Raw genomic sequence first — 13,568 nt, 5'->3', positions numbered from 1 at the left:
ACAAAGAGGTTCAACAGTCACAGCCAACTCATCCCACCTTTAAATTTTCAGATTTCAAGATGAAAAGGAAAGGGATGGAGAAAAAAAGAAAGTCTTGAAAAACAACACTATTGGATAGAGGCAAAAGTTCGGGGCCATTCTTATACTCCCCCATTAAAAGAACAGATTCTCATTCAGGATAAATATTTAATTAAGTATACACGCCAAGCTCTCACAATTCTTCTCCTTTCTGCCATCACATACTAAGTTTCTCTGGCAAGGTCATCTAGACAAAGATCCCTCTGAACAATGAACAGTTCCTCTGAACAATGGGCTATAAGCAATGATGAAAAGGAACTTGCATGTCCTGTCTTAGGAAATTACCCAGACACACTATTGATCAAGTAGTTCTCTGCACTGTATTAGAAAAACAAAAAATGTTTATAGTAATAAGGTTGGCAACAATAGTAAGAAAATTAATTAGGTACTCCAAGCAAAGTGGAAAAGGAATCAGTGTAACTCTGAAGAATCCTCACTAACGTGAAAATATCCTCTGTCCCATTTCATGTCCAAGAGCCTAACTAAGTTTTATATCTTTCTCTGGCCATTCTTCTAGGACTTAGTGAAAGGTGAGTCAGCAAATACCATTTCACAGAACAAAAGAACTCAAGAGCAAAAGAAGAGCAGTAACTTGCTCAAGGTCACACAGTCAATTATGTGACAGAACCCAGCTAAACTGGGACTCATGTCTCCTTCCAACTACAAACCTTGCCAAGTTAAAGCCCTTTTACCAAAGGATGGGAGGGGAGGAGATGCAATCAGGTAGCAGTAGTGAGGAAATTAGCAAAGTATCTAGTTACTGAGTTATTATTTCCTAAATCAGGAGTGAAAAACAAAAGATTTTCTCCCCAGAAATTAATATGCATGCTCAATTCATTTGCCAGAGTCTCTGCTCCAGTGATATCCTGGCCTTGAAAATGCTCAAAGGGATGAATTAAGGACAATTCACATTTAAGGGACTATGGAAGAGAAAGCTGCATTACTATTACCCAGGTCTTTCCCCAACCATACCACCCTGTGTCTTTTGCTGGGTCCACATAATCCGCTCCCTGGCAATACACAGAATATATGCACTCAAAAAACATGTTTGATATGAGCCAAACTGGGCCAAAAGCTAGGGGGTGTAAGAAAAGATGATCTGAACTGCACGGTGCATACCTGTATTTTTCTTACTGATGGCTTGCTTACTCCTTTTCCCCCTAACACTGTAGTACTACTAAAATGAACCTAAAAAAACTGGTTTTTCAACTTCCAATATAGGTTACACATGAACTAATTAAATGTTTGTAAAACACTTTGAAGATGTGAACAAATGTATAAATGTTAATTATTAATGTCCATCCACAAAGCCTCTGTACATGAAGGGAAATACAATTCTACTGGCAAGTTTCTGCTACTTTCAAGGCACAAACATGGAAGCCTACCACGTTTCTAAGAATTCTAGGAAAACTGTAAGAGCAGACCACAATGATATTCTATTCACAAGAACAAGCTGGAATTTTAAGCTGGCTACTTTGGATATAATTATATCAAAGTGAAAAATGTGACTTACGGAATATGTAATAAAACTAGAGTATGTTTATAGTCACAATGTCCCAGATGAAAGTTTTAGTTCACTGACTTGAGAGAAGCAAACCTAAATCTCTAAACCCTAGTTTTTTCATCAAAAAAGGGAGAGAGGATAACATCTATGTTATAGGGTTATTGTAAGGAATTAAGAGAATGTAAATGAGCCGGGGGCAGTGGCTCAGGCCTATAATCCCAGCACTTTGAGAGGCCTAGGCAGGTGGATCACCTGAGGTCAGGAGATCAAGACCAGCCTGACCAACATGGAGAAACCCTGTCTCTACTAAAAATACAAAATTAGCTGGGTGTGGTGGCACATGCCTGTAATGCCAGCTACTCAGGAGGCTGAGGCTGCTGTAGCTGAGACTGCGCCACTGTACTCCAGCCTGAGCAACGACAGTGAAACTCTGTCCCAAAAAAAAAAAGAATGTAAATGAACATAATACGTAGGTAAACACACACAAGTTTTTTCTTCCCTTAAGTAACTACTTTTTCAAAAACGCTTTAGTGTTGATTTAAAACACTTTTAAATTTAATCAATTTAATGACCTCAAAAGACCTCTCTAGACTGGACATACATACTATTCTATGCTCTAAGGATACACACAGCACTTGGCAGGAGTGCTCAAGCAAAAGCTTTGGCTATTACTGCCCACTGACCCATGCATGCCTTTAATCCCTGAAGAGAGGAAGCACCTCAGCCAGCCCCCAAGGCTTCATGTGATCAAATGAACACTTAGAACTCTACTTCCCAACTCGTTACCATATTTTTTTTCCGCAAATTAACTCCCAAACTGCAAAGCCTCATCTATAGTTCCTTTGTTTTCTGAGCCCAGCCGCTCTGTGTGAAAAGCATCCAAGAGGATGTACACTCTGTGTACAAAGCAACCAAAAACCATTTTCTTCCAGCATGTTAAAGGTAAAAAAAATTATTGTCATGCAAAGTCGCAAGGGACTTCCCTTCTCCCACTCCAGAAACATACCCACTTAGACAATGCAGAACTCAAATGCCAAGACAAGGGTTACAGATTTACAGATACCACCCAAGTCATAGGGTATGTTTTTAGAAGTAATTCATGAATTACAGAAAATGTCAAATTTGTAAAAAGCCCCTGTCATATCCACCACCTTTACAGTTATCACCTGAGAAAAAGAATACTTCTAAAAATCTAAGTTAATGTTGATGGTATAATTCAGATTTTAAAACAAAACAACTTCACGCTCAGTTCAATTTTTCTGAAGAGATCTGCCCGCCACAATGCAACATAAAGTACCCTTTCAACAAAATAGCACCACAATTAGCCTGGTGGGAAGAGCATGTGCTAACAGTTTTTCCAGGAACTGCTATGGACTCCTATCAAAACCACCCAGAGGCCGGGCACGGTGGCTCACGCCTGTAATCCCAGCACTTTGGGAGGCTGAGACGGGTGGATCACGAGGTCAAGAAATCGAGACCATCCTGGTCAACATGGTGAAACCCCGTCTCTACTAAAAATACAAAAAATTAGCTGGGCATGGTGGTGCATGCCTGTAATCCCAGCTACTCAGGAGGCTGAGGCAGGAGAATTGCCTGAACCCAGGAGGCGGAGGTTGCGGTGAGCCGAGATCGCGCCATTGCACTCCAGCCTGGGTAACAAGAGCGAAACTCCGTCTCAAAAAAAAAAAAAAAACACCCAGAGCCAGGTGCAGTGGGGTATGCCTGTAGTCACAGCAACTAGGAAGGCTGGGATGGGAGGATCACTTAAACCCAAGAGTTCAAGTCCAGCCTAGGCAACACAGCAAAACCTCATCTCTTTAAAACAAACAAAAAAAAATTACTCTTAACTGATTCCCATCTATGATTAAGATTATTAAGGGCTCAAATTTTTAAGACAACAGACTATATACATAGTAAAAGAACTGAATAATATCAGCAACCACAAACAAATGAGACCCATTATCCTAGAAACTCACCAACTGAGCACAACCTCAAAAAATATTATTAACTCATTTTATTAAAAATAAGAATAGGCCAGGTGCAGTGGCTCACACCTGTAATCCCAGCACTTTGGGAAGCCAAAGCGGGTAGATCACAAGGTCAGGAGTTTAACCTGTCCAACATGGTGAAACCCCATCTCTACCAAAAATATAAATATTAATCGGGCCCAGTGGCACGCGCCAGTAGTCCCAGCTACTCGGAGGCTGAGGCAGGAGAAATACTTAAACCTGGAAGGCAGAGGTAACAGTGAGCTGAGATCATGCCATTGCACTCCAGCCTGGGCGACAGAGAGACTCTGTCTCAAAAAAAAAATAGGCCAGGTACGGTAGCTCACGCCTGTTATCCCAGCACTTTGGGAGGCCAAGGCAGGCCTATCACCTGAGGTTAGGAGTTCAAGACCAGCCTGGCCAACAAGGTGAAACCCTGTCTCTACTAAAAATACAAAAAAATTAGCTGGGCATAGAGATGGGCACCTGTAATCCCAACTACTCAGGAGGCTGAAGCAGGAGAATCACTTGAACCCAGGAGGTGGAGGTTACAGTGAGCCAAGATCATACCACTGCACTCCGGCCTGGGCAACAGAGCAAAACTCCATCTTAAAACAAAAAAAAAAGAGTAAGGGGCCAGATGCAGTGGCTCACACCTATGATCCCAGCACTTTGGGAGGCTGAGGTGGACAGCCTGAGTCTACAAGTTCAGGAACAGCCTGGGCAACACAGCAAAACCCCGTCTCTACAAAAAGTACAAAAATTAGCTGTGTGTGGTAGCACACACCGGGGGTCTCAGCTGCTCCAGAGGCTAAGGTGGGAGAATCGCTTGAGCCCAGAAGGCAGAGGCCACAGTGAGCCAAGACTGTGCCACTACGTTCCAGCCTGGGCAATGGAGTAAGACCCTGCCTTAAAGAAAACAAAAATTAAGACAAATATACACATTGCAGAAAATCAGATTAAAAGTTACTCTCACCTACTTTGCAGTAGCCTCCTCATGTATGTGTATATGAACTACGTTCAAATGATACCTTTGCATCACATTAAAACGTTATTTCTCCACCATCACCAATATCCTTAGAGACTACAAACGGAAAATAAAGTTCACTAATATTTTTATCATGCTCAGAGAAGAAAAGTTTTCAGTATGTTTGGAGTCCTAACTAATTCTGATATAATATGCAAGATAATTGTTTTAGGTCACTACCATCTTCCTTCACTCATATCTGGCCTTCCTTTAGTTATTACACATAGTGGTGGCTGTTTTATGATTGTCATGATTATTAGCTACTATGCCATGAGCCCTATTACGTGCCAGGAGCTTTATATATCCCTAATTCCCACTAAAACCTCTCGCTCTCCCTTCTCTATCTACAATTCTCTAATTCATATATCCAGTTCAGACCAACACTGAACTCCAGAACTGTATACCCAAATGCTTACTGACACCTTCACTTAAACATTTCACAGATCTCAAACTCAGCATGTCAACAGGGAAATCACAATTTCAACCTCTCAGTAAACTGATTCCACATCTTCCCCATTTACCCAGTTGTGAAGGTAAAACACCTAGGAATCATCCTTAATTTCTTTCTTTTTAGAACCTTTTTCCAATCTGTAAGGAATCCTATCAGTTCTATTCTCAAAGTGTATATGGATTTAAACCACTTCTCACCACTTTCACTGCTACCACCCTAATCCAAGCCACTATCTTCTCTGGCCTGAACTACTGCATATCTCTTAGTCTCTCCGTTTCCACTACTGCTCCCTATGCCCAGAGTAAAAATTTTAAAGCCTAAATCAACTCTGGTCATGCCTTGCTGAAATCCTTCAGCTGTTTCCCACCATACTTAAGAGCCTATTTGATCTGGTCTCTGGCTAAACATACAAACTTCACCTCCTACCGTTCTTTCTCACATTCCAGCCACACTAGGCTCCCTGTTCATTCTCCCACCTCAGGTCCTTTGCACTTGATGTTCCTTCCAAACCCACTTTCCCTGAATCTTCGTGTGGCCTGCTCCCTTGACTTTCTTCAGGTCTCTGTTCAAATCTCATCTCCTCAGTAAGGCCTTGTTTGACCTCCCCAATCTCTGCTAATACTCCTTTATATCCTTCCTAGAATCATCACCACCAGACATTACTGCAATTGTTTGTTCACTCATCTATTTTCTACTTCCCTCAATAGGATGTAGTCTCACATTGAGTAGTAAGCCAAGCAAGCACACTGTAAAAATACATGAGGGCAGCAACTACAGATGTCACTGAAGCCCCATTACCTAGGCCTGGCAAACAAAAAGTACTCAGTATTTGAAAAAATTAACAAACAACCCTACAAGGTATGTCATATAAGCATTTGTCAAAAGAGAAAAGAGAAGACTGGATTTCAGAGACAGATAACTTACCTAAAGCTGCATGGTAAATAAACAGCAAATGTACCTTAAAGAGCCAGCCCTCTACCCACTCAATCACTACAACTTGTAACATAAAGCATATATGCCAAGAAACAAAAACACAAAAGAAAGCATTTCTATACAAAAACACCAGATCACAAGTGTTACAGCTCTTTTAGAATTTATCTAACAGGTTTTCTGGTTTTCACTGGAAGACTCCCCAACGGGGAGCAGAAAATAATAGATTATAGTGATCCTTCTCTTTCTGTTCATCATCGTAGCAATTCATTTCTTTGATTAATCTGAGGTATGTACCATGTGCCTCTTCAACTAAAAGATATCTACATTTTTTTGTATTTCCCAAAAAACAATGGCTGAGCTACTGTCAGAAGATATTCAACAAATACTTCTTTGTTATTTACACCCTCAAAGGTTTTGAGAATCCTGTAATGAAACTTTCAGCACCACCAACAAAGCATACTCACCCAAGGGACTTCAGCTGCTAACCATGATGGAGTAATTGGATCCAGACCTATCCTGGCATCCTCTCTAACTACTAGAAAAGTGGACAAAATGTATGAGGCAGCATCTTTTAGAGCCTGAACAACAGGCAGCACAGAACTGCAATCCCAAAGAGAAGGGAACAAATGAGATTAAGTCCTAAAATCACCCGAGCTTTCTGGCTGGAGGTACCCTTTGGACCATGGTACAATGAGGAGGATCCTAGGCACAACATGGCAGCTCTGTCAAGTTTAGAAAACAAACATAAGAGTTTGGGAAAGCTAACGAGTCTTAAAATTGCAGAGTACCAGAGAAGAGGAGGGAGCTCCATGAAAAAGGAGCTCCAGAAATCAGCACAGAGGCCCCATGAGTACCACACTGAGTAGTAAGCCAAGCATGCATATTGTAAAAATACATGAGAGCAAGCAAAGAATCATCCAGGAACCGTAAGCTAAATGATCCCCCAAAGTTCACACAGGGCTGGGAGACATTTGTGTTCTCAATCGCCAGAGTAGAGTCCTCACAGGAAGTCCAATTCTTCAATGGAAACTACAGGGGCTTCGTGCCTTAGTAATGGGGTTTAACAAGCAAGTAACTTAACTGGTCAAAACGAAGTCCAATACTCTTTAAAGCAACGGTTCTTGTGTTTGAAATAACTGTACCCGCAAGGAGACACTTGACATTTAACAGATAAGGAATCAACAGCTATCATGAATATTACACGTATGATCAAGACTCTACTTTAAAAATAGGCCGGGCGCGGTGGCTCAAGCCTGTAATCCCAGCACTTTGGGAGGCCGAGGCGGGTGGATCACGAGGTCAAGAGATCGAGACCATCCTGGTCAACATGGTGAAACCCCGTCTCTACTAATACAAAAAATTAGTTGGGCACAGTGGCGCGTGCCTGTAATCCCAGCTACTCAGGAGACTGAGGCAGGAGAATTGCCTGAACCCAGGAAGCGGAGATTGCGGTGAGCCGAGATCGCGCCATTGCGCTCCAGCCTGGGTATCAAGAGCGAAACTCCGTCTCAAAAAAAAAAAAAAAATGAACATAACTGGAAACAAATGGAAGAAGTAAAAAAAAGATTCAGTAGCAAATGGAACCCAAACACATGTAAAAAATAATACATCATGACCAAATGAATATTATCACAAGAATTTCAACATATTACACTAGACTAAAGAAGAAAAAACATACAATTATCTTAATACAAAAAAACCTTGGACAACATTCAGTATCTATTCATGATAAAAACTCTCAGCAAACTAAACATAGAAGACAACTTCCTCAACTTGATAAAAGACATCTAAAAAACAAACACCTATGGCTAGCATCATATTAGTGGTCAAACACTCAGTTTTTCCCCTCTAACATCAGGAACAAGGAAAGGATGCCCACTGGTAAAACTCCTATTACACATTATACTAAGGGTCCTAGATGGTTCAGCAAAGAAAAAGAAATCAAGCCGGGCACAGTAGCTCACACCTGTAATCCTAACACTGTGGGAGGCCAAGGTGGGTGGATCACTTGAGGTCAGGAGTTCGAGACCAGCCTAGCCAACATGGTGAAACCCCATATCTACTTAAAAAAATATATATGCAAAAATTAGCCGGGTGTGATGACATGCACCTGTAATCCCAGCTACTTAGGAGGCTGAGGCATGAGTATCGCTTGAACCTGGGTGGGCAGAGGTTGCAGTGAGCCAAGATTATACGACTGCACTCCATTCTGGGCGACAGAACAAGACTATTATCTCAAAAAAAAGAAAAAAAAAAGGAAATGAAAATACACAAAGTGAAGACAAAGAAATAAAACTGCCCTTATTTGTCAATGACATTATTGAAAAGTATCATTCACAACAGCACCAGAACACATGAAACACATGTATAAGATTTAAAAATACATGCAAGATCCAATTGCTAAAAACTACAAAACACTAATGAAAAATCTAAAAAGGTCTAAGTAAATAGATATACCCTGTTCATGGCTCATTATTAAAATGTCAATTGCCACTAACAGATTTCCAGCTTCAATGCAACACCAATCAAAAACCCCAGCAGGCTGGGCATGGTGGCTCATGTCTGTAATCCCTACACTTTGGGAGGCCATGGTGGGAAGATCACTTGATCCCAGTAGTTTCAGACCAGGCTGGGCAACACAGAGAGACCTTGTCTCTACAAAAATAGAAAAATTAGCCAGGCATGGTGGTGCACAGAGACTGAAGTGGGAGAATAGCTTGAGTACAGGAGATCAAGGCTGCGGTGAGTGGTAATCCTGCCACTGCATTCCAGCCTGGGCAACCGAGTAAGATCCTATCTTTTTTTTTTTTAAGACGGAGTCTCGCTCTGTCACCCAGGTTGGAGTGAAGTGGCACAATCTCGGCTCACTGCAACCTCTGCCTCCCAGGTTCAAGCAATTTTCCTGCCTCAACCTCCTGAGCTGCTGGGATTACAGGCGCCCATCACCATGCCCAGCTAATTTTCTGTATTTTTAGTAGAGACGAGGTTTCACTATGTTGGCCAGGCTGGTCTCGAACTCCTCACCTCAGGTGATCCACCCACCTTGGCCTCCCAAAGTGCTGGGATTACAGGCATGAGCCACCATACCAGGCCGAGACTTTATCTTAGAAAAAGAAAAAGAAAAACCCAGCAGGATTTGTAGACATCAGCAAGATGAATCTAAAATGTGCACAAAAAGGCAAAGCAACTAAAATACCCAAAAACAATTCTGAAAAATAACATAACAAGAGAACTCACACTACCTGATTGTAAAATTTACTCTAAGGTGACAGTAATCAACAGTGAGGTCATAGAGAAATGGAACAGAAGAGAGACTCCAGACACAGATCCACATATTTATGATCAATCAACTTGCAAAAAAAGGTACAAAGGTAATCAACAGAGAAAGGACAGTCTTTTTAAAAACAGTTGCTTGAAAAATTGTAAAACCATATACAAAAAAATAAACTCAATGCATACATTGCACCATTTAGGAAAATTAACTCAAAGCAGGTAATAAACCTAAACATAAAATTTTAAATAAAACTTCTAGGAGAGCCGAGAAAGGTGGGTCATGCCTGTAATCCCAGCACTTTGGGAGGCAAGGCGGGCAGATCACTTGAGGTCAGGAGTTTGAAAACAGCCTGGCCAAATGGTGAAATCTCATCTCTACTAAAAAGACAAAAATTAGCCGGGCATGATGGTGATGGGTGCCTGTAATCTCAGCTACTCGGGAGGCTGAGGCAGGAGAATCACTTGAACCAGGGAGGCAGAGGTTGCAGTGAGCCAAGATCACGCCACTGCACTCAGACTGGGAGACAGAGGGAGACTCCACCTTTAAAAAAAATAATAAAACTTCAGCTAGGCACAGTGGCTTACGCCTGTAATCCCAGAGCTTTGGGAGGCCAAGGCAGGAGGATCACATGAGGTCAGGAGTTCCAAGGCCAGCCTGACCAAACATGGAGAAATTCCATCTCTACTAAAAATACAAAATTAGCTGGACATGGTGGTGCATGCCTGTAATCCCAGCTACTTATGAGGCTGAGGTAGGAGAATCACTTGAGCCCAGGAGGCAGAGGTTGCAGTGAGCCAAGATGGCACCAGTGCCTCCAGCCTAGGCAACAAGAGTGAAACTCCATCTCTAGATAAATAAAATTTCAAAAAAAATGAATAAAAAATAAAAATAAAACTTCTAGGAGAATATACAGGGGAAAGTCTTTACGCTCTTAAGTTAGGCAAAGATTTCGAAATTATTATACCAAAAGCATGATCCATTAAAAAAAAACTGGACATCATAAAAATTAAGAACTTCTGCTCTTCAAAAGACATTATTAAGACAAGTAGGCCAGGCACAATGACTCATGCCTGTAATCCCAGCACTTTGGTGAGGCCGAGGCAGGCGGATCCACTTGAGAGTAGGAGCTGGAGACCAGCCTGGCCAACACGGAGAAGCCCCATCTCTACTAAAATACAAAAATCAGCTGTACATGGTGATGCACACCTGTAATCCCAGCTATTCAGGAGGCTAAGGCAGGAGAATCACTTGAACCCAGGAGGCAGAGGTTTCAGTGAGCCAGGATTGTGCCACTGTACTCCAGCCTGGGTGACAGAGCAAAACTCCATCTCAAAACAAACAAAAAGACATTACTAAGACAAGCAAAAACAGACTAGGAGAAAATATTTGCAAATTATATATTTAATCCCAGAGTCTATATAAAAACTCATTTTTTCAAGTAAAAGATTTTGAATAGATATCGAAGAATGACAATCAGATGAAAAGATGCCTAATATCATTAGTCATTGGGCAAATGAATAAAAAGGCTACATTCTGTATGATTTCATTTTTACAACATTCTTGAAAAGGCAAAAAACCATGGAGACAGAAAACAGATCAGCAATTTCCAGAGTCTGGGAGTAGAGAATGGGTTGACTACAAAAGGGCTCAGAAGAATTCTGGAGGATGAAGTCCTATTTGAAGCAGTGGTTATATAAATGTATACATGTGTCAAAACTCACAGAATGTTAAACTAAAATGGCTGAATTTTAGTGAATGTAAACTATGCATCTGAATAAAGAATGATAAAATAGAGACTAAAGAGACATAATAATGTGCTGAATGAACCTGAATTTTACCCAGTCCTTTGAGACAGAGTCTTGCTCTGTCACCAGGCTGGAGTACAGTGGCGCAATCTTGGCTCACTGCAATCTCCACCTCCTGGGTTCAAGTGATTCTTTCACCTCAGCCTCCCAAGTAGCTGGGACTACAGGCACGTGCCACCACGCCCAGCTAATTTTTGTATTTTTAGTAGAGACAGGGTTTCACCATGTTGGCCAGGATGGTGTCAACCTCCTGACCTCCTGATTCACCTGCCTCAGCCTCCCAAAGTGCTGGGATTACAGCTGTGAGCCATGGCGCCCAGCCCAAAATTTTTTTTAATCAAGTATAAAAAATATTTGGTGTAATCCCAGCACTTTGGGAGGCCGAGGCGGGTGGATCACGAGGTCAAGAGATCGAGACCATCCTGGTCAACATTGTGAAACCCCGTCTCTACTAATACAAAAAAATTAGCTGGGCATGGTGGCGCGTGCCTGTAATCCCAGCTACTCAGGAAGCTGAGGCAGGAGAATTGCCTGAACCCAGGAGACGGAGGTTGCAGTGAGCCGAGATCGCGCCATTGCACTCCAGCCTGGGTAACGAGAGCGAAACTCCGTCTCAAAAAAAAAAAAAAAAATATTTGGGGAACAAATAGAGAAAGTTGAATAGGTATCGAGTAATATTATAGAATAAATGTAAACCTTTCTTGATGTGAATAGCTGCAGATGGTTATGTAGAAAAAGGGTCAGCAAACTTCTGTAAAAAGCCAGAGAGTAAATATTTTCTGCTTTGTGGATCACACAGTCTCTGTTGTAACTACTCAACTCTGCCACTATAGCACCAAAGTAGCCATAGAATGATATCAATGGTAAAAACCTCACACCTTTTCCTTCTCTCCCACCCTAGCAACCATATCATACAAACACACTGATATCCACCTTCCCCAGGCACTGAACACAGCACTGCCCCCACAGAAATGTTCATATAATCACAGTATTTCAGTACCAGGTCCATCCTCTCAGCAAAGTCTGACAAAAACCATTCATCTTCTATTTATAACGTCACAATCAACTCACAGGTGGACCAGAAAACTATAAATATAAGGACAGATTCATGAAAAACTTTTTTTTTTTTTGAGACAGAGTCACACTCTGTCACATAGGCTGGAGTGCAGTGGCGTGATCTCAGCTCACTGCAACCTTCACCTCCCAAGTTGAAGTGATTTTCCTGCCTCAGCCTCCCGAGTAGCCAGGATTACACCACCTGACATAACGCCTGGCTAATTTTTGTATTTTCAGTAGAGACAGGGTTTCGCCATGTTGACCAGGCTGGTCTTGAACTCCTGACCTCAAGTGATCACCCACCTCGGCCTCCCAAAATGCTGCGATTACAGGCGTGAGCCACTGAGCCAGGCCATGAAACAAACTTTCTTCCACCAACAGCTTTCTCCTGTCTCCCCATTTACAGCAGTAAGACAGCCTAACCTGGGAAACAGAGTGAGAGAGGGAAGCTACTTCCAAATGGATGCTTGTCCTCATCAATAATAACCAAGTCTATTCAAGTGCTAGATGTTAACTTTAAATGAAGGGAACATCAAGAGTCCAAGTTTCTTCGCCTAGCTTTGTCAGGAATGTTTTTACCCTCAATCTCAAAGGGTGATCAAATATAATATTTAAAGGTTTACCCTCAATCTGTAAGCTTGTTCAAATATAATTTTTAATGTTTTTACCCTCAATCTGTGTGATCAAATATAATTTTTAAAGGTTTATCCTCAATCTGTGTGATCAAATATAATTTTTAAAGGTTCACTATAATCTCTTCATACAAAAACTAATGGAAAGACGGAATAAAATATACAGAAATGTCCTTAACAGGTAAATATTTCTAGAATATATCTACTCCATCTGGTACTGTAAGTATTCTAAACTGTGCTAGTATAACTGATTTAAATCACTGCTCTTTTCTGTAAACGGTGGCACCTTTACACTGTTATCTTGAAAGGGAAGGGAGTGACTTGCTCATGTCTCTGTACTGAACTAACACTGTTAACATCCAGTCCAGTTCTACCTTAAACAAGTCTGAGAAATACAGACCTAATGCATACTTATTATTTTTCAAGACTAAGGTAAAAAAAAGGAAAGAAAGTTGGAACTAACTCATATCCTCTTATGACTGATGTACTGAAAACAATCCAGCTCTCACCGCTTCCTAAATACCACAGTCACAAAAAGAGTTCTACCCTACCAAGCCACTCTGCAAGTCCGACTCTCCAAGGAAGACTAATAGGTGACTGGGAAGACAAATTCACTATTATTTCCATTATCCTTCAGTTCATCTGGCACCTTTGAGAAATGCATTTGGATAAGACTCACACGTCTCAGGGCCCCTTATTTATGGAAGAAATCGCTAAACCTCTATACTTAGAAGCATCACACTTTTAAGAATGCTTAAGTCATGTAAAAAGTATCACAATTATTATCATTACAGCTACAAGGAAATAGCTACCTACTTCG

General features: G+C 41.3%; 1 non-coding gene across 1 annotated transcript; it reads left to right on the top strand.

The window, feature by feature from the left end:
* The first annotated feature begins 6,119 nt into the window (after positions 1 to 6,119).
* Positions 6,120 to 6,181, top strand: LOC135270580 (U7 small nuclear RNA). Its single transcript, XR_010338736.1, has one exon. It is a non-coding gene; the product is annotated as a U7 small nuclear RNA (small nuclear RNA).
* Positions 6,182 to 13,568: the final 7,387 nt, after the last annotated feature.

Source organism: Aotus nancymaae, unplaced genomic scaffold (assembly GCF_030222135.1).
Source record: "Aotus nancymaae isolate 86718 unplaced genomic scaffold, 86718_ANA_hifiasm-v0.15.2.pri h1tg000064l_0, whole genome shotgun sequence".
NCBI lineage: Eukaryota > Metazoa > Chordata > Mammalia > Primates > Aotidae > Aotus > Aotus nancymaae.
Note: the sequence above shows the minus strand (reverse complement) of the source record. Positions and strands in the feature narration are given on the sequence as shown.